The sequence below is a fragment of the Phymastichus coffea genome, unplaced genomic scaffold, assembly GCF_024137745.1.
Source record: "Phymastichus coffea isolate CEN01 unplaced genomic scaffold, Cenicafe_Pcof_1.1 PCOF00106, whole genome shotgun sequence".
In the NCBI taxonomy this organism is placed as follows: Eukaryota; Metazoa; Arthropoda; class Insecta; order Hymenoptera; family Eulophidae; genus Phymastichus; species Phymastichus coffea.
In genome coordinates, this window is record NW_026706917.1 from 105,443 (window position 1) to 128,942 (window position 23,500).

Sequence of the window (23,500 nt, forward strand, 5' to 3'; positions counted from 1 at the left end):
TTTGCTGTTTTAGAAGCTATATTACACCGCAAAAAATTTTGTTTTACTGAAAACTAATCTGACCATCTAAAAGTATTGCTTCTGCCCTTTCCAACGCACTTTTTAAATTTAACAAATCTTTTTTTTTCGCGGAGATATCATCGAATGAAGTTCATCACTTTAGCGATTTCATAACAACAGTACCAACAATATAAATATGATAGCCCCACGAAAAAGTCATATGTGAACAAAAGTGCAAAAGGTAATACCATTACATTTATGTTTTTGGGGTCGCTGAATCCGAATCCATGATTCATTTGACCCGATTAGCTCAGGGGTCAAATTCAGATCAAGGTCAAATCAAGATTATCCCATTAATCTTGGTCCAGGTACTGTTTCTATAGGTTTTTGAGGTCGCTGAATTCGAATCTGGGGTGCGTTTGACCTGGTCGGCTCAACGTCAAGGTTAGGTCAAGGTAAAATCCAAAAAATTGTATTGAATGAACCCGAATTTAAGGTTTATCTGATCAATAACCCCCTAATATTTTTATGGCAATGTTAGCAACCCCCTAATAACCCTCTAATAATCCCTCCCCCCTAATATAAACTATTCTATAAACATCCTAATAACCCAATAATAATCCTATCAACCTCCAATAATGTAATGGCAGTGCCATCAACCCCTAATAACAACCTAATAACCGCATTAATAAGAACTATGCTATGAACCCCTTAATAACCGCATTAATAAGAACTATGCTATGAACCCCCTAATAACGCGATGGCAATCCTATCAACCCCTTAATAGTGCAAAGGTAAACGTTACTCCTTTCGATCAAGCGGGATTTTCACAACAGGATAGTTGTGAGTCCGGTTTCCGTTGATCATACGCACTTCTTTTCAACAGTCCTTTTCAGGATAGTTGAGAATTCTGCTTTGGACCACCTTACGCGCATCTTTTCAACAGTCCTTTTCAGAATAGTTGAAAGGTTCGGCGTTTTTCTTGCGATCGAGCGGCATTTTCTCGACAGTTCTTTTCAGGATGGTTGAGAATTCTGCTTTGGTCCACCTTACGCGCATCTTTTCAACAGTCCTTTTCAGAATAGTTGAAAGGTTCGGCGTATTTCTTGCGATCGAGCGGCATTTTCTCGACAGTTCTTTTCAGGATAGTTGAGAATTCTGCTTTGATCCATCTTACGCGCATCTTTTCAACAGTCCTTTTCAGAATAGTTGAAAGATTCGGCGTACTTCTTGCGATCGAGCGGCATTTTCTCGACAGTCCTTTTCAGGAAAGTTGAGAATCCCAGTTGAAGTTTCTAGTAATCTTCATCGTCCTCGTGTTCCTGAGATCTATTTTATAATGTCTCCCCGGAGTTGCGTGAACGATCCTAACAAGTTCTGCAACGTATGTGGACTTTATGCTACTAAAAACCAAAGGAGAAACATTACGCCTTCAATCGAAACTGCTTACAAAAACTATTTCGGCTATTTTATCGTGAATGTAGACAAATCTTGGATGCCAAACACAATTTGTGTAAGTTGCCATACAATATTAAGTCGTTGGAATAAAGACGACTCTTCGCAAAAATTGCCTTTCAGTTCTCCGATGATCTGGCGTGAGCCACGCGATCAGAATGACTGTTACTTTTGTTCTATTGACCTGAAAGGTTTCAACAGTAAGAATAAATCTGCAATTTTGTATCCTAATGTCTCATCTGTTACTAAACCAGTTTTACAGGGGACTCTTGTCTGTGAGAAATCATCACCTCTAAAGAAAGCAGAATGTTTACCTACTACTTCCAAGAGCCCACACGAAATAAATTATATCGAGGTGGACGACGAAGATCCGCAGTCAGATGATAGTGCACATTTCGATACAACCGAAAGTCCTCAATTGTTTACACAAGCTCTTCTAAATAATTTGTTTAAAGATTTGGACCTGCCAAAAAATAAATCAGAATTGTTAGGTTCTAGGTTGAAAGAAATGAATCTGTTGGCTCCAAAAACAACTTTTTCTTGGTACAGAAACAGAGAGCAAGAATATATCAGATATTTCACAGAGAAAGATGGATTGACTTACTGTCATGACGTGACTGGCTTAATGACAATATTAGGCTTGATATACGTCGCTACTGAATGGCGTCTCTTCATCGATTCTTCTAAAAGAAGTTTGAAGGCTGTCCTCCTTCACAATGGAAATAAATATGCTTCGATTCCACTCGCCCATTCAGTGTATCTAAAAGAATCTTACGAGAATATGTAGATAGTTCTTGAGAAAATTAAATATGAAGATTATAAATGGCTCATGTGTAGTGATTTGAAAGTAATAACTATACTTTTTGGACAGCAGTCGGGGTATACCAAATACCCATGTTACATTTGTTTGTGGGATAGTAGAGCTACTACACATCATTGGGAAGAATCTAAGTGGCCACTTCGCACGTCTCTGAAGCCAAGCTTACACAATGTTCTCAAAAAATCCTTGTGTGATCCAAAAAAAATACTTTTACCTCCCCTCCACATAAAATTAGGATTGATTAAGCAATTCATCAAAGCCCTTGATCAGAATGGAAAATGCTTCCACTACTTATTGGATAAATTCCCAGGATTATCTATTGCAAAAATAAAGGAAGGTATTTTCACAGGTCCGGATATAAGAAAGATGATGAAATCGGCTGATTTTCAACAAACGATGACAAGGAAAGAGAAGGCTGCATGGGTGAATTTTGCAGCGGTTGTAGAAGGATTTTTGGGAAATAAAAAAGTAGAAAATTATCACGTAGTCGTTCAAAATATGCTTACCAGTTTCAAAGAGTTGGGTTGTAACATGAGTTTAAAAGTACACTTCCTGAATTCTCATTTAGATTCTTTTCCTGAGAATTTTGGAGCCCTAAGTGAGGAGCAAGGAGAAAGATTCCACCAAGATATCCAAGAGATGGAAAGAAGGTATCAAGGTAGATGGAATGTTAATATGTTAGCTGACTACTGCTAGGCTCTTAAACGTGAAGATGATGGTCTATAGCATAAGAGAAAGTCAGGAACCAGAAGCCTAGATGAAAAAAGGATACGATTCCACAAATCAGAAAATTAATAACATTGAAGCATCTGACATAATGTGGTTAATAGCATTGCTATTGGGTAATTAAGGGGTTGCTAGCATTCTCATTGCGTTATTAGGGGCTTATTAGCTTAGTTCATATTCGAGGGTTATTAGGGGGGAAGTATATAAGGGGGGGAGCTATTAGGGGGTTGATAGGATTGCCATTGAGTCATTAGGGGCATTTTAGTATTGCCATTTGGCTATTAAGGGGTTCATAGAACCGTTTTATAATGAATAAACCAACAACTCTCGAAAAAACTTGCTCAGGTAATCATACAACAATTATTGAAGTAGAAGTTATGGAAATATTAAAATTTTCGTCTAATTGTACTTTTTGATATATGAATGTAACATTAACTATAACAAAATCCTCAAATGTACAAAATGTCATTATTCCAAGTTTATACTTATAGTTGCGAAATAATTCAACATTATTCGATCATGTGGAATCACTAACAATGTTCCATCGATATACGAATATATATTTAGTTTATAATTTTTAGACAGTCGAACAAAAATGTTTTAGTGATATAAGATCTCAGAAGAAAATGTTAAAATTAAAATTTTTTCATTAATCACAATTATTATTGAAGTATTGATATTGGGAGTGTTATTTTTAATAGCAGTATTAGTACTAATCTTACGTTATATCATATTAGACATTCCAAATGTACAGGTTACATTCATTAGAGAATCATGTACCAATGATGTGCAATAAAAATTGGTCAATAGGAATGTTTCTCAAAAATCAAAAACGTACCTATTTAAATTCAATAATAAATGAAAACTATGCAATTGCAATTTTTTATTTAATTAATTAAAGTAATTCAGAAATATAGAAGGAAAGAAAAAAATAAAAAAATTATGGTTATGGTTATACTTTTTTTTACTATGTTAAATACATGCGATGGCGTACGAGGATGGTCCGATAAGTACTTAGCCTCACCGCCCGATGGAGCCACTCTCGCAAAAGAAATATTCTATCACGTAGTACAACCTTCTCGATGGTTACTGTCAAGATTTCAGCCGGATCGGAGTTATAGTTTATTTTTGAGAGCGTGTGAAAGCAAATGTGTCCGTTGATTTTTGAAAAATGGAAAAAGAGTAGTATCGGTCGGTGATTCAATTCTTGTTTTTGGAAGGGAAATCGCGCAGCGAAATCAAAAAGCGCTTGGATGCTGTATACGGTGACTCTTCTCCTTCGATGGCGACCGTCAAAAATTGGTTTAACGAGTTTCAACGTGGTCGCACGTCGATTTTTGAAGAGTCACGTCCAGGTGCTCCGAAAACGGCTACCACGGAGGATAACGTGACAAAAATTCACGATCTCGTATTGGCAGATCGACGATTGAAGGTGCGCGAGATAGCTAAGATCGTAGGCATCTTGAAAGACCGCAAGGGTCATATTTTGCATGAAATTTTGGGCATGAGAAAGTTGTCGGCGCGATGGGTGCCGCGTTTGCTCACTCCGGACAACAAGCGCAATCATGAGACAACTTCAAAGCAATGTCTGACGCTGTTTAAGCGTAATCCGAAGGAGTTTCTGTGTCGTTTCGTGACAGTTGACGAAACATGGATCCACTTGTATACACCAGAGACCAAGGAACAGTCGAAGCAGTTGACTTTACCCGGCGAAAGTGCTCCGAAGAAGGCGAAGACTGCCCCATCGGCCGGAAAGGTGATGGCCACCGTTTTCTGGGATTCACAAGGTGTGATCTACATCGACACCTGGAGAGAGGCAAAACGGTCACAAGGCTGTACTATACCGAATTATTGGGCCGATTCGACGTCGAATCGCAGAAAAAACGGCCCTATTTGGCGAAGAAAAAAGCGCTCTTCCAGCATGACAACGCACCGGCTCACACCTCCGCCGTCGCCATGGCCAAATTGGTCGAATTAGGCTACGAACTGCTGCCTCATCCACCGTATTCTCCAGATTTAGGCTCCGTGCGACTTCTTTTTGTTTCCAAACTTGAAAAAGTCACTCGCCGGGCAGAAATTTGAGTCGAATGAGGAGGTAATCGCTGCCACGGAAGACTACTTTTCAGACCTCGAGGAAACGTATTTTTCAGACGGGTTAAAGAAGTTGGAGCATCGCTGGGCCAAGTGTATCGAACTAAAAGGAGACTATGTTGAACAATAAAACGACACTTTTCCAAAATTTTCGTTTGTCTTTTGTAGGCTAAGTACTTATCGGACCACCCTCGTATACACCATTTCGCTGTTGGAAGGCAACTGTGCCCTCTCAAACTACTCCGACCATTTTTGTCTACCACGCTCTATCCCTTTTTTCTTCTCTACTTTGTTTCTCTTACGTTTAACAGATGCATCTCCTTTAAACGCTTACAGTTTAGCGGTTGTTATATCATGTATAATAATTATACTTTGATATAAATGTTGTATTTACTATTCTACATACATTCTACATTCATTAATAACAATTACTATTTATGGTGATGTTAATATAAAAAGTGATAATTCATTAACATTCATTATCATTATTTACAATTATTTATTATAATTCTTGAGTTTTTGAAATTAATAAAAACTTTTAACATTTTTATCGTTAGTTAAAAAAATATATGTATGATATGTCGTGATAGTGAACTTTCCCATCACTACATTTTTCTTAAAGATGCTGCTAAAAATTAATCCTGTGGTGGAGGATGTTTTTCTCAAAAAGTTTGCACTACACATCTTAACCGTTATAGTTTTTTCTTAACCTTGAAAGAGTCAACCTTATAACGAATTTAAGTTTCATTCGTTATACCTCTCTCTCTCTCCTCTTATATATTAATATAAATATTATACTATTATTTTATACTATATTATACTTAATATATATAGCATCAGCTGACGTAGCTAAAAGGTGTGAGAGAGAGAGAGAGCAACAAAGAGTCGCGTTAGAGAAAAAGAGGGAGAGAGCGATATGCCCTAACATATACGTCTTGTCGAGAGCCTAACTTTAGCCTTCTTCTTTATTGTACGGTAGTGCTTTGCACGGACTTAGCTAAGAAACCCGTCAAAAAAGCCAGCGAGGAGATTTAGTGTGGATACTAGGGCATCGAAAAAGAGCCGTAGAATAAAAAACATGACGCAATTTTAAAGATAATAGCAAAAACTTTAAGTAACGTGAAGATAATATTGTTTATACTAGAATTAAGTTTTTATGCTTAAAAAATGAACTTAAAAAATTTCTTTTTTATTTTGCCCATATACAAATTTATTTATTTGCAACGCAAATCAGCGGATCATGAAAAATCCAAGTAAAATTAAAAGCTTAAATGTGCCTCTTTAACCCTTCACTGCTATGTGGGGTAGATTTACTCCAGACAATTTTTAACAATAAATAAAATTTATTTACTTTTTTTTTCAACAATTTTTTTCAGTGTGTGTAACATTAAAAATTGTTAACCAGAATATTTCTTTTGTAGTAAAAGGTTTGAAATATACTAGAAAAAATTTTCATAGCAAAATATCTAAAATTCTCTGATTTATTCGATGTTTTTCGGGCTGGGATAGATTTACCCCAACGAGCAGTTACGTGGCCAAATGAGGTGTGCAAGTTAAGAGTTAAAATGTGTGCGACAGAACTCATTTTTGATTTTTTTATATAGAGATATAGATTTTTTTTATAAAAAATATTTTTTTTCACCAGCTCATATCTTGATTGCTATGCATGAAATAAAAAAACTTTAAAGATAAAAGTTGTTTCTATTTTGGTAAAGAATTAAAAAATAACGTAAAAACTAAGATCTAGAACAAATTTTTTTTTCTTTTTTTCACGCTAGCCATTTTTTTATTTTTCATATTCATTATTTTTTAATATTTAATTACGATCAATTGTTTCAAACAAATTTTCAATAATAAATTTTTAATTAAGTTTACCAATAAATAAATTAATAAGCAAATAAATAAATAAATAGAAATAAATAATTTCTAGACACTTTTACAAAGTAATACATACTCATTATTTATTATCATTTTATTATTATGTAATGCAACGGTAGTCAATTCAATTAATCGATTCGTTCGCGATTCGGTGACTCGCGCGTTAGTACGAACAATTAAGAGAGAGAGGGGGCGCGCGAGCATTTGAATAAGCAGTTAAACCTCAGCTGTTTACGCGACTTTACCGCCGATTTTGTTTTTCATCGTGTTTCGCTGTAATTAAAGTTTTCTTGGGACAGTATTACGTGCGTGGGTGCAACAAAGTTATTGTGCTGCAAGCAGTGGCACAGAAACAGTAGATTGCAGCGGATTAGAGGCAGAGCGAGGCAGTGCAACTGATAAATAGGAGGGCAGCGGCAGTTGATCTTATTCATCAACAATTACGGCTGATCACCGTAATTGCACCGCAGGGTAGGTGCCCCTCCCGTTATTATTACGTGACAAAATACATTCGGTATTTTGTCAATCGTAATAGCGTCGAGCGTTAGTTCCCGGTAAATTTTGAATCTTTTCTCTCTCTCTCTCTCTCTCCGAATAATATTTCATTGTAAAATCCTGTTCGCGTGCGTTAGTCTTTCGTCCCAATAAAGACTGTAGTTATTTTTACTAATTAAAGTTAGTCAAATTCATTCGCCGATTACGTCATTTAATTTTCCCATTAGCTTAAGTGATTTGAAAAGGACTTAGGTTTTAATCCGATTATATTTAGAGGATTAAGAGGATTAGGCGTAAAGTCGCCCACATCTAAGATTCATCGAGTGTCACAAGTCACGTGACCTAAGATGAGTTCAACTCTGTTGGATAGAAGACAACACATAAGCGAAATCATCTGACGTAAAGGCAAATACACGTACAACTATACGTGTTTAACAGAGCGGCGGTTAGCTCTGCATCGTGGGAGTTTGCGCTTCAATAAATTTCTCATTTTTTCAGATAACCTCCCCCGTTACAGTAAATATAATTAAACTTTTTTTGTAATAAAACAAAATTATACAATGCAACGGTAATCGATTCGATTATCGATCCGTTCACGATTCGATACACTCGCGATGCTTGTACGAATCAGCGATGAGCATTCGGTTACCTATCCCAAACTTCTTTTTCTCCTATTCATAACGCATCTAGGTCTGTTGTACACTTGTGGCTGTTCTATTATTATACTGTGTCCGAATTCCGCGTTTTAAATTAGTTTTGTTTAAAACAGAGAAAATAAGAAAATTCTCAATTGTTCAATATATAGCTATTGTTTGGTCATCAGCATATTAAATTGATGTTAGCCTCTGGAAGTACTGATTATATATTTTCAAGTATTCGATATGTAGCCTAGTAGTAAGAGTAAAAGTCCAAAGAAAGAGGTATTGTAACAAATATAATTTATATTTTCATACTATTTTTTGAAGAATTAAGAAAAATGTAAACATATCAAAAATTGTCTAATCTTAATCAGTTTATTCTTATTTGAGCTCTGTAAATTCATATAGGTTGTAACGGGGTAACACCGTTTAATTATATTTTTATTCGCGCGACTTTGTTGAAAGGGCGAATGTAATTATCTATGCTCAAAATGCAGTCCGGAGAGCATGTGGAGACCGGCGTCAGTCAACCAGTAAATCTATTAAGCCGTAAGAAAGTGAGTGGAAGCTATAAGAAGTAAGCGAGTCGAAAAACACTTGTTAGTAACACGAACAGAACCTTTTATTATCACTCAAGGCTGTGTTGGTTAGTATCTAAAATATTATAACGAGCGTTGCGCGTAATCACCAATAACCGCAGCTAATAATATTTATAAAAAACACATTTACGTTAAGACAACACGATATCAATAAAATTACTCAATTGAATTAATTTCGTTTGAAAGTTGCCGGTGTTAGTTTTCCCCGGGCCAACGGGTACAATATTATTGATTTGCGGCAACTTTCAAAATTTATTGGTGTTTACGCTTCTAAGAGCCTTTCGGTCGCACTCGCACGCGTTTACAGTTGTTGTTTACACTTTTACGCCGCGGCGGGCCTTCGCAAGCTAACTAACAGGCTATGTTTACTATTGTGGCCTTCGATATTAAGTGTGCACAACAACACTTGATTGCCACCTAAGTCGCTGGTTGACTGAGCGCAAGGTCACTATTGAGAACCGGTGTTTTGAACAATCAAAAACACCGTAGGTTCTTTAACGTTGGGCGCCATGTAACGGGGTAACACCGTTTAATTATATTTTTATTCGCGCGACTTTGTTGAAAGGGCGAATGTAATTATCTATGCTTAAAATGCAGTCGGGAGAGCATGTGGAGACCGGCGTCAGTCAACCAGTAAATCTATTAAGCCGTAAGAAAGTGAGTGGAAGCTATAAGAAGTAAGCGAGTCGAAAAACACTTGTTAGTAACACGAACAGAACCTTTTATTATCACTCAATTGCTACATGAGGTCGGCCCGCGCGTTTGTTTACATCGACGCTCGCTCATCGACAACACGTATTGTCGGGACGCTCGCTGCTCTTTGTTATTGGAGCCGTTACATGCACGCTTCGGATATGATAGATCGATTATTAATCATGCAACCGCGATCGCGAGATTAAGCTGGCCAGCTTACCTTGATATTGTAGACGTTCCAAGGAAACGGTAGAGACACACACTGCGAGAAAGTTGTCTTATTGTTTATATCGCGGGTCGCGAATGCGCGCACACGCGGTTTCGCCCTCGATGACGAAACCTCACACACACTCTCTTGATTTCGTCTGGAGCGACGCTTCTCTGTCGGCGCAGATCTCTCCCTTTGGCTGCTGTAGGGCACCTCGACGATAGCGATCACTCTAGCTATTACTGATACGGGCGTCCTCTCGATTTTCGGTGTTAGCTGCAGCGGATCGGTAGCGGAAAAACAATAAAAGCAGACGAGCGTGTTGGTGGCCAAAGCTTCACTAGTTCGGTTTCAATCGCGCGCGTTCCGTCTGCTCGCGCGCCGAATCCCTTCGTTACGTATTTCGTCCCCCCGGTAGGTGCTGCCCTCCCAGGCAGCAATTAGGTTAGGTTATCAGCGCTAATTTGACGTTTACCGTCACAAGGTCATATGGTAAATTTGGTAAATTATAATTCTTGTTTGAAACATTTTCTTTATTATAGCTAGAACAGCTGACAATAAATGAGTCAATAAATATAATATTATTATATCTAAAGCGTAAAATCGAATTGAAATTTCCAGAGCAAACTGAACAGAATGGAAAGAGTTGACTTCGGTCCAAACAGAGTCTAACACTGAAAATGTTGAAAGTACTTGTATAACAGTGTCAAAGTATGTTTAATTATTAAAATTTTATAGATTGTGTCACGAAGTGGTTATCTAGCAAAAATGAGAAATTTATTTTAGCACAAACTTCCACGATGCACAGCTAACCGCCGCTCCGTTAAACACGTATAGTTATACGTGTATTCGCCTTTACGTTTGATGATTTCGTTTCAGTGTCTTCTTTCCAATCGAGTTGAATTCACCTTAAGTCACTTGACTTGTGACACACGATCTATCTTAGGTGTGAGTAATGCTTAATGTTAAGTTAATGTTATGCTTACTGACCTAATGCTTAATCCGGCCAATGGCCTAGATGAAATCGGATTAAAACCTAAACCTTTATAGATCCATTAAGCCAATAAGAAACGAAACGACGTAAACGGCGAATAAAATTAACAAAGTTTAATCAATAAAAACTACAGTCTTTTATGGGCCCAAAGACTAACGCACGCTAATAGGATTCACAATTAATTATTAATATTCGGTGAGAGAGAGAGAGAGAGAATTCGAAAATTGCCGCGAAAACTAACGCTAGGCGCCAATACAAAAATTTCAGATCGCGATTGACAAAATACTTTCGAAAGTATTTTGTCGCGCAATAATAAAGGGAGGTGCACCTATCCTGCGATGCAATTACGGTGATCAGCCGTAATTGTTGTTAAAGAAAATCAACGGTCGATGTTCCTCTAATTGATCAGCTGCGCTGCCTCGCTCTCCAATCTGTTGCAATTTACTGCTGCTATACTGCTGCTGCTTGCTGCCGCTATAATGCTGCTGCTTGCTGCCACTATAATGCTGTTGCACTCACGCACGTAAAAAAATAGTCCCAGAAAACTTTATAAGAAACGGCGAAACATAGTGCAAAACAAATTGGCAGTATTCTCGCGAAAGCAGCTGAGGCTTAACTGCCTATTTTCAAACTCTCGCGCGCCCTCTCTTTCTCTCTCTCTTAATCGTTCGAACTAACACGCGAGTAAAAGAATCGCGAACGGATCGATTAATTCAATCGACTACCGTTGCAATTGATATTTTTAAATGCTGAAGTGTTAAAACATACTGCTGACGATAACAGTAACAAAGTCAACTCTTTATATTCTGTTCAATTTGCTTTAGAAATTTTAATTCATCAATAGGCTTTCGATATTGTCTAGCTATAATAAAGAATTTAAAATGTTTCAAAAAAGAATTATAATTTACTAAATTTACCATATATAACCTATGGACTTACAGAGCTCAAATAAGAATAAACTAATTAGGATTTGACAATTTATGACATGTCTACATTTTTCTTAATTCTTTAAAAAATAGTATGAGAATATAAACTATATTTGTTAAAATACCTCTTTCTTTGTACTTTTGCTATTACTACTAGGTTACATATTGGATTGTATTTGAAAATAAATAATCAGTACTTTCCGAGCCTACCATCAATTTATATCAAACAATAGCTACATATTGTTCAATTGAGAATTTTCTTACTTTGCCTCTTTTAAACAAAAAGAACTTGAAACGCGGAATTCGGACACAGTATAATAATAGAACAGCCACAAGTGTACAACAGACCTAGATGCGTTACGAATAAGAAAAAATAAGTTAAACCTCAGTTGTTTCGTGTGTAGTACCGCCAATTATCTTACACAGTGTTTCGCCGTTTTTTTTTTATAAAGTTTTCTGGGATTTTTTATACGTGCGAGTGTAACGAGGAAACACCACAGCAGCAGCATTTACAACAGCACCATCTAAAGCAGCAGCAAATTTATGAGGGAAGCAGTGCAGCTGATTTACTCGAGGATCACCAACAGTTGATTTTGCTGATTAAACAATTTCGGCTGATCACCGTAATTGCACCGCAGGATAGATTCACCTCCCTTATATTGCGCGACAAAATACTATTGAAACTATTTTGTCTATCGCGAGGTTTATTTTTTGTATTCCCGCCGAGTGTTAGTTTTCGCGGCAAAAGTTCGAATTCTCTCTCTCTTTCTCTCTCTCTCCCCGGATTATTATTAATCATTGTCAATCCTATTCGCGTGCGTTAGTCTTTCGGCCCGTAAAAGACTGTAGCTTACTTAAATTAAACATTATTAATTTTATTCGTCGTATTATGTCATTTCGTTTCCTAATCGCTTAACAGATCTATAAAGGATTAAGTTTTAATCCGATTTTATCTAGGGGATTAGTCGGATTAAGCATTAGGTCACTCACACCTAAAATAGATCGTGTGTCACAAGTCAGGTGACTTAAGGTGAGTTCAACTCGGTTGTAAAGAAGACACTGAAACGAAATCATCAAACATAAAGACGAATACTCGTATAACTATACGTGATTAACGGAGCGGGGGTTAGCTCTGCATCGTGGGAGTTTGTTCGTCGATAAATTCCTATTTTACTAGCTATCCACCCCGTTACAACAAAAATAATAATATAATATTTTCAAAGTAACGAAAATATAATTTTTTATAACATGACTAGCGTGAAAAATGAAAAAAAATGTGTTACAAATCTTAGTATTCACTTTATTTTTGTATTTTTCACCAAAAAAGAAATAACTTTTGTCTTTAAAGTTTTTTTATTTAATATAGCAATCGAGATATGAGCTATTGAAAAAAAAAACGATTTTTTTTATTAAGTAAAAAAGCTATATCTTTGTATAAAAAAATCAGAAATGAGTTCTGTCACTCTTATTTTAAAGAGGAAAATTTCACCTTTTAATTTTGCTTAGATTTCTAATGATCCGCTGATTTGCGTAGCAAATATATAAATTTGTATATGGGCAAAAAAAAAGAAATTTTTTATATTCATTTTTTAAGCATAAAAAACTTAATTCTAGTACAGACAATATTATCTTCATGTTACTGAAAGCTTTTGTTATTACCTTTAAAATGGCGTCAAGTTTTTTATTCTACGACTCTTTTTTGCTGAGATATAAAACTTTAAAGTTTGGTAAATTTCGCTTCATGGTGGGCGAAAGTACGTACCGGGCACTGTAGATTCCCTTTTTTCTACGTATCCTCGCTCTTGCTACATATAGTATAAAATACTTCTGTTATAATTTCAGATCTGATAATAACAGTAAAGAAGCGGAAGACAAATTACCTGCCACAGAAGAAGAAAAAGATTTATCTATTGATAAAAAAGAAGAAGCTTTTACGTAAATAGTATAATTTTTTTGTTTTGTAAATTTTTCTTCTTTGAATTAAAAAATAATTACGGATCAATCCACATCAAACGGATAATGGCTCTGTTCAAAATTGTGGATCACCAAAAAATTCGTGGATGAACTTAAAATTTTCGTCTTACATTTCTCTATTTTCTTTTGCCATGTGGCGATTTTGAAAAATCGAAGATGGCGGTTCAAATATGACGGCTCAAACCTAGAGATATCATAAAAAATTTTCGAAAATCGATTTAATTCGTTCAATTGTAATTCTAAGTATTTTTTTATGCCAGAAATGAATTCAGCTTTCAATTTTATGTAGGAATATAGTACTCGTGGTAAACAAAAAATTTATAATGTTAATATTATATTGTATATTTTATAATGTAAAATAGTAGCTCCAAAGAGTGTTTTTCTTATTATTTTTTTAAGCTCCTTGTAAGGTGAATTGCCACTTTTCCATGGAATGCCAGGAAAGTTTTTCACCAACTGAAACTTTTCAGATGGATTTTTTTTCAATAACCAGCTCCAGGTATAAGGTAGTTTAAATAGGAATACTGAAGGAGTTATATCTTCCTCTATAGAAACGATGGTGTAACGTCGGTTGACGAAACAATTCTCAGGCGCACTTTTTGGTCTATCCTTTCGGACAATTACCGGGAGGTGCGTTGCCACTATCGCGGGAAATTCTCTTTTGGGCGACGGAGGAGTGAAGCTTTACCATACCACACGCTTGGCAATAAAGTAATGCTTCGCGTTATTTTACCACACTTTTGGCAATAAAATAACGTGAAAGGAAGCCTATCTAATATGCACCCGACCACACGCTTGGCAATCGAGTGTAACTATTTAAAAAAAAACCGTACGCGAAACTAGGAACGGACAGAAAAATTAATGGAAAGAAGTTAAAAGAGTGTAAATTTTTTATTTAATTTTTCTTACTCACTTCTTATATTAGTTTTCCCACACACACTAGAAAAATAAGCGGAACTAACTAAACGAAGTCGAAAAAATTGCACGAACTGAATGAACTGGAAAAATAACTTGAACTAACGAATTCGAAAAGGTTGCACGAACTGAACGAACTTGAACTAACGAAGTCGAAAAAGTTGCATGAACTGAACGATCTGGGAAAATAACTGCCTAATTTTCTTAAAGAGCTTCCTTTTATGCTTTTCACAAGAGACTCCCACTCTAAAATCCTTGTTATTTTTGGGAAGGATGAACTCAAATTTTCTTGACTTAATTGGTTAACAAAAACTATTAATCAAAATAGTCCTTATTAATTACATGAAAGTTACTTGCAATAAATATGTCTCGCATATTTTTAAGAGATCTGCAAGCAAATGTGCTTCCCTTAATTTAAAAGAAATTAATAAAACTGAGAATAAATTATTTAAACGAAAATAACGGTATTATGGGTAAGATGCACATGTGCGATGCAGATTTCTATTTTCCAAAGATGTTCGCAATCTGGCTACTCCGGATGGCGCGGTCGTAACCTCGCTCTGATTGTTCCAAACATCCGAAAATTGCCAGATGCACAAGTCGAAAACGAAAAAAAAAATTTTCTTTACTCAGCTATACGCAATTTTTTCATCCTAATTTACGAGCTAAGTGTGTGGCCTGTTTTTTTTTCTTTTTTTTTTGAGTCGCCGTTACAATGGCAAGCTTTTTCAACACAAATTCGTTCATGTAAGTCTTGAAGCCCTCTATGTTTACGACAAATTCCAGTTTGACTGATTAAATATTAAACACTTCAATCAGTGACATTTATGGCTTGGAATTGGTATTTTCTAAATTTGAAAAATAACATCTACGAAGTTTTACTTATATTTTTTCTGTGCCTGTGTACAACTGGTTTGACTTTAGAACCACATACAGTGACTAACGCTGACTATTGAAAACAATGACAATAATGACAGAGAAACAGACCAGTTAGTAGTTATAAAAGTTATGGATTGTAACTTTAAAGCTGGCAAAAAGGACTGCTATAAACACATTATTCTGTGTTATTATCTCGTAACATAAAACAAATTAGAGTTGAATTTCTGATTACAGAAATTGCTTAACAAGCTTCATTAATTTAGTAATTAAATACTTTGGTTTAGGAAGAATTTGAATAGACTAGAAATACTCTTATTGACTGACAGAAAATGTTTATGGAAAATCCAACAAAAATCTCTATATTTCGATTTAAAGCCTCCGAGTGCATGCGGTGCAGAGACCCAAGGATGTCTTAAGTAGGCTCTGCCTATTAAGCCATGGGCCCATAATGCCCGGAATGCCGTATTGGCGAGGGCCTGTTGCAGGGGAAGCGCCTAGTGAGCTGGGTCTGAATTAATATGATTATCTCACTCAGCCTGGCCGTGGGAAGGGACCGACTCCATCAAGATAAAACGCGACTGAATACTCTTGTCCGATACTCCCGTGCCTATCGTTCGATATGTGGTGGGAGCGGGCAGCGGTTGGCGACGCCAAAATCACGCTATCGCTTTTCTCCCTCACTGCTTCCGCGGCCAACACAGGAGTTAAGTCTGTTTTCTTCACAAGGCCTTATTTGTTTGATCTGGGTAGGAGAGTGAGCTTCTACTCTCTAGGAGAGACCACGGTAAAGGCTGCCGTAGTGGTATGGCTGCCAGCTACGTCGGCGCTGGGACTCTCCACTGTTCTCGCGGATGTCACTCGTCCTATACCTGGTCCGGATCGATTAGGGCATGAAGGCGCCTGATCTTCTCCTCCAGGCTCATCTCATAACAACTACCTCTTTGTAACCTCAAACAAAGTTAGGCCCCACGTCACAGGGCCAGACGTGTTAGCGGCCTTTTTACACGGTAGTCGCTTCACCATGTTAACCAAGAGTCCCAGAGCATGCAGCAAATTCTATACTACACAAACAATAAAACTTACATTAACCTACCTGAAAGTTGTGGTCTCCTAGAGCCTTCCTAATAGCGCTTCCATAGGTTGCGGGTTATTGTTAATACTCCATTTGCTTTCCTCGCAACAGGATATGCCACTTCAGCTCCTTCACATGCACGCAATCCACCTGCTTCTTGCTATCTATTGACAGAATGTAAATTTCTAGAAACAGCACCTGTAGTACTTTATACGAGCCGACGTGTAAGAGATTTAACTTCGTGATCCTGCCCTTAGCCTTGTTAGAGAGGGTGTGCAATCGTTGCCACACCAAATCGCTCTCCTGAAACTGGTCAAACCGACGGTCACGATCATAATGACTCTTCTGTTTATCTTGCGTCTGTTCTATATGCTTCATTATAGGCTTCGCAGCACGTTCAGGTGCTTCATTCGGTTTGCCTATTCCTCAGGAGCGACTATCACGAATGGTCCTCGCTTCTCAACCTCTCTACGCAGTCTCTTCGCTTGACGCGATTCTCTACTAAAATTCAGAAACGCGGGCGACACTTTCGTACTGAGCAACAGCGAAAGAACGAGGCTGCGAGAGAAAGAGAGAGCGAGAGAGAGAGAGAGCCAGACAGGGTCGGTTATTCTAGCCAGGGTCCCGTCACAATGTGTTCAATCTCGTACACCTTGAGGATACCCTTCAATTCTGCCCCGCAGTAGTTCTTACTACTGCCGCTCATCAAGTATTCGGGGACTTTTCACATGAACAAGATAAATTCTTCAAAAGCACTTCCCAAGGTCTTACCTATAGCAACCGACAGTGACTTAAACTGCTGCATTGCTTCTTGAGTCGCCGGATTCATGAGTTCGTTAGTACCGTACTTGTACTCGTATAGTATCTCATCCTTGGCCGTCCAATTCCGGCACTTTAGTGGTCTTAGCTTGATGTCTTCATTTGGTGAAGATATCACTAGTCACTGACCGACTTGAATTCTGTAACTTCCTTCTGGTTCCCGGTTCCACGAGATAACGTGTCAGGGGCGTGATGAAGTGCTTCTTTGTGATACATCAACTCGAAGTTCCATTGCTTTAGATCAAGAATCCAACGAACAAGCCGACTCGTTGGATCTTTCTTATTTTTCAGCCAAGTCAGAGATTTGTTTCCTTAACAAACTTAACAAAAAAATTTTTGCATTGATGCTTAATGTCACATTACAAGTTGTACAATTAAATTATGATCGAACTCGATTGATCTTAGTACTACAGAGAAAACAATTTTTCCTATTAGCTTCATGAATTCCTGATATATGTTTTCGAACTGATGTTCTTATACTTTCAGGAGTTTTTAATTTTTTGATGAAGAAATATTGACTGGAATTGCATATGGTCTTCCATGTTTTTCTGATGTTAGTTCCTATCAGCTTATCTCCAACTGATAGATGAAATTCTTTCAGTTTCAATTCTATACCAGGATTGAGTAATTTGTAAATTATGAAATTAGTGCCAGAATAATTAATCGATGCTGCCATTTTCTTTCTTTCCCTAGTTATTTCATAAAATGATTTTATTTGATCTGATTTTTCAACACATTCTATGTGAACATTATAATCTTTTGCCATCTGTGGACAAACTATTGTTTTCAATGAACCATCTTTTCGTCTTCATTCTACCTACGATACAGCAGATGGATCATGGATTTTTTGATAAAAACTGAACTAGTTTTTTGTCTATCCATTTCAAACATCTGGTACTATCATCTGAAGTCCGGTATTCGCTTTTTCCTTTACTCATATCTTTATTCTTTTCTTGATTTTTTGGAAGAATTTTTCTTACTTTCTGGATTGTTCCAGAAGCTGAAATTCGGTTTTTCAATAAAGTTCTCATCAAATCATAACTAGTAAAGTAATTATCGAAATAGAATTGGTAATTTTTATTTTTATGGATTTGAGATAAATTTTTTATAAACCTTTCTCCTAAGTTTTTTTCAGCGATATTGCTAATTTTTCCAGTATAAATTTGGAATTCTCATACCTTCATGATCGATCTGACCCATATCTTGTATCCTCGTTTTATAGGTTTCAGAGGAATATATTGTTGTTTCATATTACTTCTACCTTTGAATTTTACTATGCTCTCATCTATGGATTGTTCTCTTATTGGATCATAATAATGCAAGTATGTTTCAGAAATTCTATCGATAAATTTTCCACGTGAAATAATTTCTCTTTCATATTTTTGATTACGTTGGCCTTGAATTCTTTTCCAACGTCTGTACAAGGATGAATCTTATTAATCGTTAGTTCGAGGTAATTTACTATAGGAATGATGATGCTACATGTGGGATATTTATCTCCACTGATATCTCCGATAACTTTCGCAAATGGCTTCATGATGGGTAGAATGTCTGTTAAAATCTCCGATTCTTCTGCGCTTAAAGAATTCACGCGATTTTTCTTCAGTTCGCGTAATGCCATAGGTATATACAATTCCAAAGATAGATATCTGTCCAGCATATCAACTGTTGAGTTCCACCTAGTCGCACAATCTTGCGTAAGCCTGAGAGCTTCTTTTCGATTAGCACTTCCTTATTTGCAGTGTCATCTATTTGACTTTGAATCAACTTATCTGTGGCAACGATACTGTGTCTAATAACACATACAATGCTTTTAACTTTGACAATGATATCATCAAAAGCAGGTACCAACTTCACAGAATTGGGTAGTATGTGAGAGCACGCGTGTGCTACACAAGACAAGTATCGACTCGAACCAACGATACTTATGGCTGATTTTTTAATGCTTGCCTCTGAATCGGTAAGCATTAAACTTATTTTATCTATGTCAATATTGAATTCTGATAAAATAATTTTCATTGCTGATTGTAGATAGTCAGATGTGTGACGATCGTATAAAGGAATACATCCGAGACATATACTTTCATATTCTAACGTTTTTGGATCCAGGTAGTGTATAGTCAGTCCCATGTAGCTTTGATTGGATCGGTCGGTCCAGTTGTCTGCTGTTACACAATAGCTGGAAGCCTGTTGCAACTTTTCAACCACACGATTTTTCAAAAGCGAGTATTTTCTCTCTAGGTGATCCGTGATGGTTGATCTCGATGGGATCTTGTAGAATGGAAATCCTTTTTTCATCAATGCTCTAAAACCTGGATTCTCCACATTTGAGAGAGGCATCTTATCGATACATATCATGTGTAGCACCAAATTCGTTACTTCATCCTCTTTTACGTCACCATCTGTAAATAAAATGAAAATTAGTTGAATGTGCATATAAAACTAATCATTATACTGCATAAAATAAATTTACCTTGGAAGTTCTTCAGATTTTGGAAAGCCGATGTTATACTTGGAGTCAATTTCACTTTTATTTTCTGTAAATATCAAGTTAATCAAAGATTCATTCACGTACCACGTATTTTAAATCATTTTCATCTATTACTTACAGGAACTTCTGCGGGCGAAAACGGTTTTTTTGATGGTTGAATATTGCTTTCCGATGAAATAAGTTTTCTTTTTGTTGATGAATGGTTTTCTTTTTGAGATGTTTTAGGTTCCTCTATTATTTCATTACTTTGAGAAAAAAACAATGAATGTTTAGTTTTTAGATGTTTTGTCATATTCGTAGTATTTTTTTTATCTACGAATTTTAATTGGCAGTGTGAGCATACTAAATAATCTCTATTTCCTTCCGTAACTCTTGTGCAATGATTCCATATGACACTAATTTTTTTACACCTAAAAGAAATCATTTGTTACATTGAAAAATTAATTAAAAAGTTTCGAATTAATTAAGTTGCGACGGGGGAGAGGGAGGGGAAAAATAACAGACGGTATTTCTCCGGTCTCGCACTGTCGCCAGCGGCGCGCAGTCAGCCGAGACAACGTGTGCAGCTTTATTTTATTGAGTTGGGCGCCAGCTACCGTGCTCTCGCGTTAGGAGAGCGTGGTAGCGCTGCAACGTTGGCTGGTTCTCGGCTCGGTGGTCCTGCTGGTCGCTGTGAGGTCGGGTGGTTCCCCGTTGCCCCCCTCCTCGTCGCCGTCGGTGTTCTTGCGCGCGTGGCCGGCTATCACCTGTGAGGAATGAAGCGGGAGCGCGAAGTCCTAGGCGACGATTCGGTCGAGTCTAGATCGTGTCGAGCGAAGGGGAAAGAAGGGGGCAACGGGTGGTTTTCAAGGTCACCCACGGCTGCGGCTCGTTCGGCTAGCTAGAAAATTCGGGGCATGGCGGCTCTTAACCCAGAAGCGGGTACATCGAGGGGGGGCGTCTCAGGGGCGCCCCGGTTGACGGCTAGTGGTTCAGGGGGAATAGCTCCTTCCTTGGACTGGTGGCGTAGTGGCTGCGACGGTGGTTATCGGCTAGGCGATGATCAGGGCAGTCGGAGAATTCGCGCACGCGTTTACCAATCTCACCGATCGCGAAAGCTACGGGGGATGGGCGATCAAGTGGGTATAGTCAATAATAAATCAGGCTTAAGGGTAACTCAAGTTTATTAATCGAAAGAATTTCCCAGGTCAGCCCAGCGATCTACCCGTTGCTATGGTCAGCCTGGTTTAGGTTACTGGGGACGCGAGTGGCGTACTACGGCACGAAGTCGGCTTAGACGAACAATCATTCGGTTGAATGTTTCGGACTTCAGATACGGTTCGAATACGTAACGTCGGTTTGTTTATTCGCGGCAAGAATTCCAGTTCGTTCAAAACAATTGCGCTCAGGAATTCGGTCGGTCACGCGAAGATTAACTACTGTTCGCGGTGTTGACGATACTTATAGCGACGATCGTGAACAAAATAAAAGCGAATGTATCCGAATTCTACCGGTCGAATGAAGGTCTAACGCGACTCGTGTGATGTTTAGATCGACTCAGAAAGGAATCCAAAGACGCGCACTAAGGAAAACTCGTTTCACGGATGATAGCAACACGGCGACTCGAAACTATACCCGAAAGGTCGGTGGCGAAAACATATAAAGCAACGGCAACGGGCGCGCGAAGGTCATGCGGGATTCCACGCGCGAACATTCGGCGGTCATGCGATTATTTCAGGTGCGGGACAAAGAAACGACGTAATAAGAAAACTTGGGGATAACGGCAAACGTTTTCGGTCAAGGCGTAATGCGCGCGAAGGTCATGCGGCACTCCCGAAAACGCGGCGTTCGACAACTTCAAATTGCGGACAATGATTATACGTCGGTTCGACAAAGGATTTTCGGTGGTTAGCAATAAGCGGTCGAATACTACTGTCGGACGCGCGAAGGTCGTACGGCACTCCCGAAAACGCGGCGGTCGACAATGCGCGGCAAACTCGCGATTATTGATCATGCATAGAAAATCGATAGTAAGGGAAGGGTACTTACTCTTGTTGTTATCGTTACTCCGTTATCGTTATTCTATTATTTTTATTCTATTATCGTTATCGTTATTCTATTATTTTTATGCTATTTTTCCGTTATCGTTATTCCGTTATATTTCTGTTATATTTCCGTTATCGTTATTCCGTTATATTTCTGTTATATTTCCGTTATATTTCTGTTATATTTCTGTTATATTTCCGTTGTTGTTTCACTTTCACTATTCCTTTTTTTCTATGCCTATCTCTCTCACTAATTCCTCTGTTATTTTCACTTTCACTATTCTTTCTCTATATCTACTCCTCTCTCACTATTTCCTCTGCTAGGCTTATCTCTCTCACTATTTCCTCTGCTGTACTTATCTCTCTCACTTTTACTTTATCTGTACTCACTCCTTAGTACCGCGCAACAGCGAGGCTCGGCGGACGTCCTACCGTCGAGGCTTAACGGTTACTACTGGCGCGCCGTTTTTCGGCGACGCGCCGCTTCTCCTAGTTTACTTCCCCTTCGTTGTTGCCGATTGGCTAGCTTGTTGCTAAGTCAGGTCTCAGCGCCGTCTATATTAATGTTTTTTACCCGCGCAATTTATTTATTGGTCGGTCCTTCGCGCCTAATTTGCCTACTGGTCGCGAAGATAGCGTCGGTTTTCTCTCATAAGTCCAACCACCCCTAAGCCGATAACGATTGGCCGGTCAGATAGCGTCACTTGTCTATCCTCTTCTATCTACCGCTCGTTGGTCTTACCGATTCCCCTCGCTCGCTTCCGATCGGTCTAGCATCGGCGGTCTCGCTCGCTCTCACGCGCTCGGTCGCTCCTACTTCTAGTCTAGCTATGCCTGCCTAACTAACGGGGGCTTGCGATCAGCTGATCGCGGCTGGAGACTTTAGGGGCTTCTAGCTCCCCGGGGGGTTGTCGGATCGGGTCGTGAGTGCGCGAGGGGTTGTACGCGAGCGTAAGGGTCGTGCGAATCGGTCAGGGGGACTTCTAGAGGTCATAGTTCGCGAGGTCCGGGAGTGCGTGGACGGGTGTATGGCAATAGACGCTTGGCCGCGCGTTTCTAGTGGGAGCGGGGCTAGCATAAGGCAGCGTGATTTTCAAGTGATGACGCATCATCACAAAGTACAACTTACTTTGTGGTTTCACAACTGCCACGTTGAGAAGAACAAGAATTTTCTATTGAATTTAGAGTATTTTCATTTGGTGCGTCTTTGTGTCTAAAATCCTTCAAGTGTTCTTTAAAACTGACGTTGGAATCTGAATGATAGAAAAAATATTATAAAGTGCTATATTTCACGTTAATCATTATCGTGCTTTTCAGATGATCTTACTATTTGATCCAATCGAGTTTACTTTGTCTGTTCTCATATGATGACTTTGACACAACTCGCATGTTATGTCAGATATAATACTTATTGATAGATCATAGTCATCCCCTTTTTCATTTGCATCAATAGGTTTTATGACTGGAACACTAAACAGGTAAGGAAGACCATTTCCATTATAATGCACAAAATCAACAGTAATAAAACTTTCATTCTTACAAGTCCACACCATCAGCAGATTTATACAACACTTCCAATTCTTCACCTGGATCTAATAGGTATCTCAAATCACTTTGTGCGTACGCTAGTGCTGATAAATTTGAGCCTAGAATATAAATATTTAGTTTTCGTGGGTTAGATACATAATTATCAATAGTAATGTTTCAAATTACGCAGAATGTCAGAGTAGTCTTTGACAGAGTCTATTTGAATTTCTTCGTCAGGATGACTATTGGCTTTGAACCATATAGACAGTTGCCCTT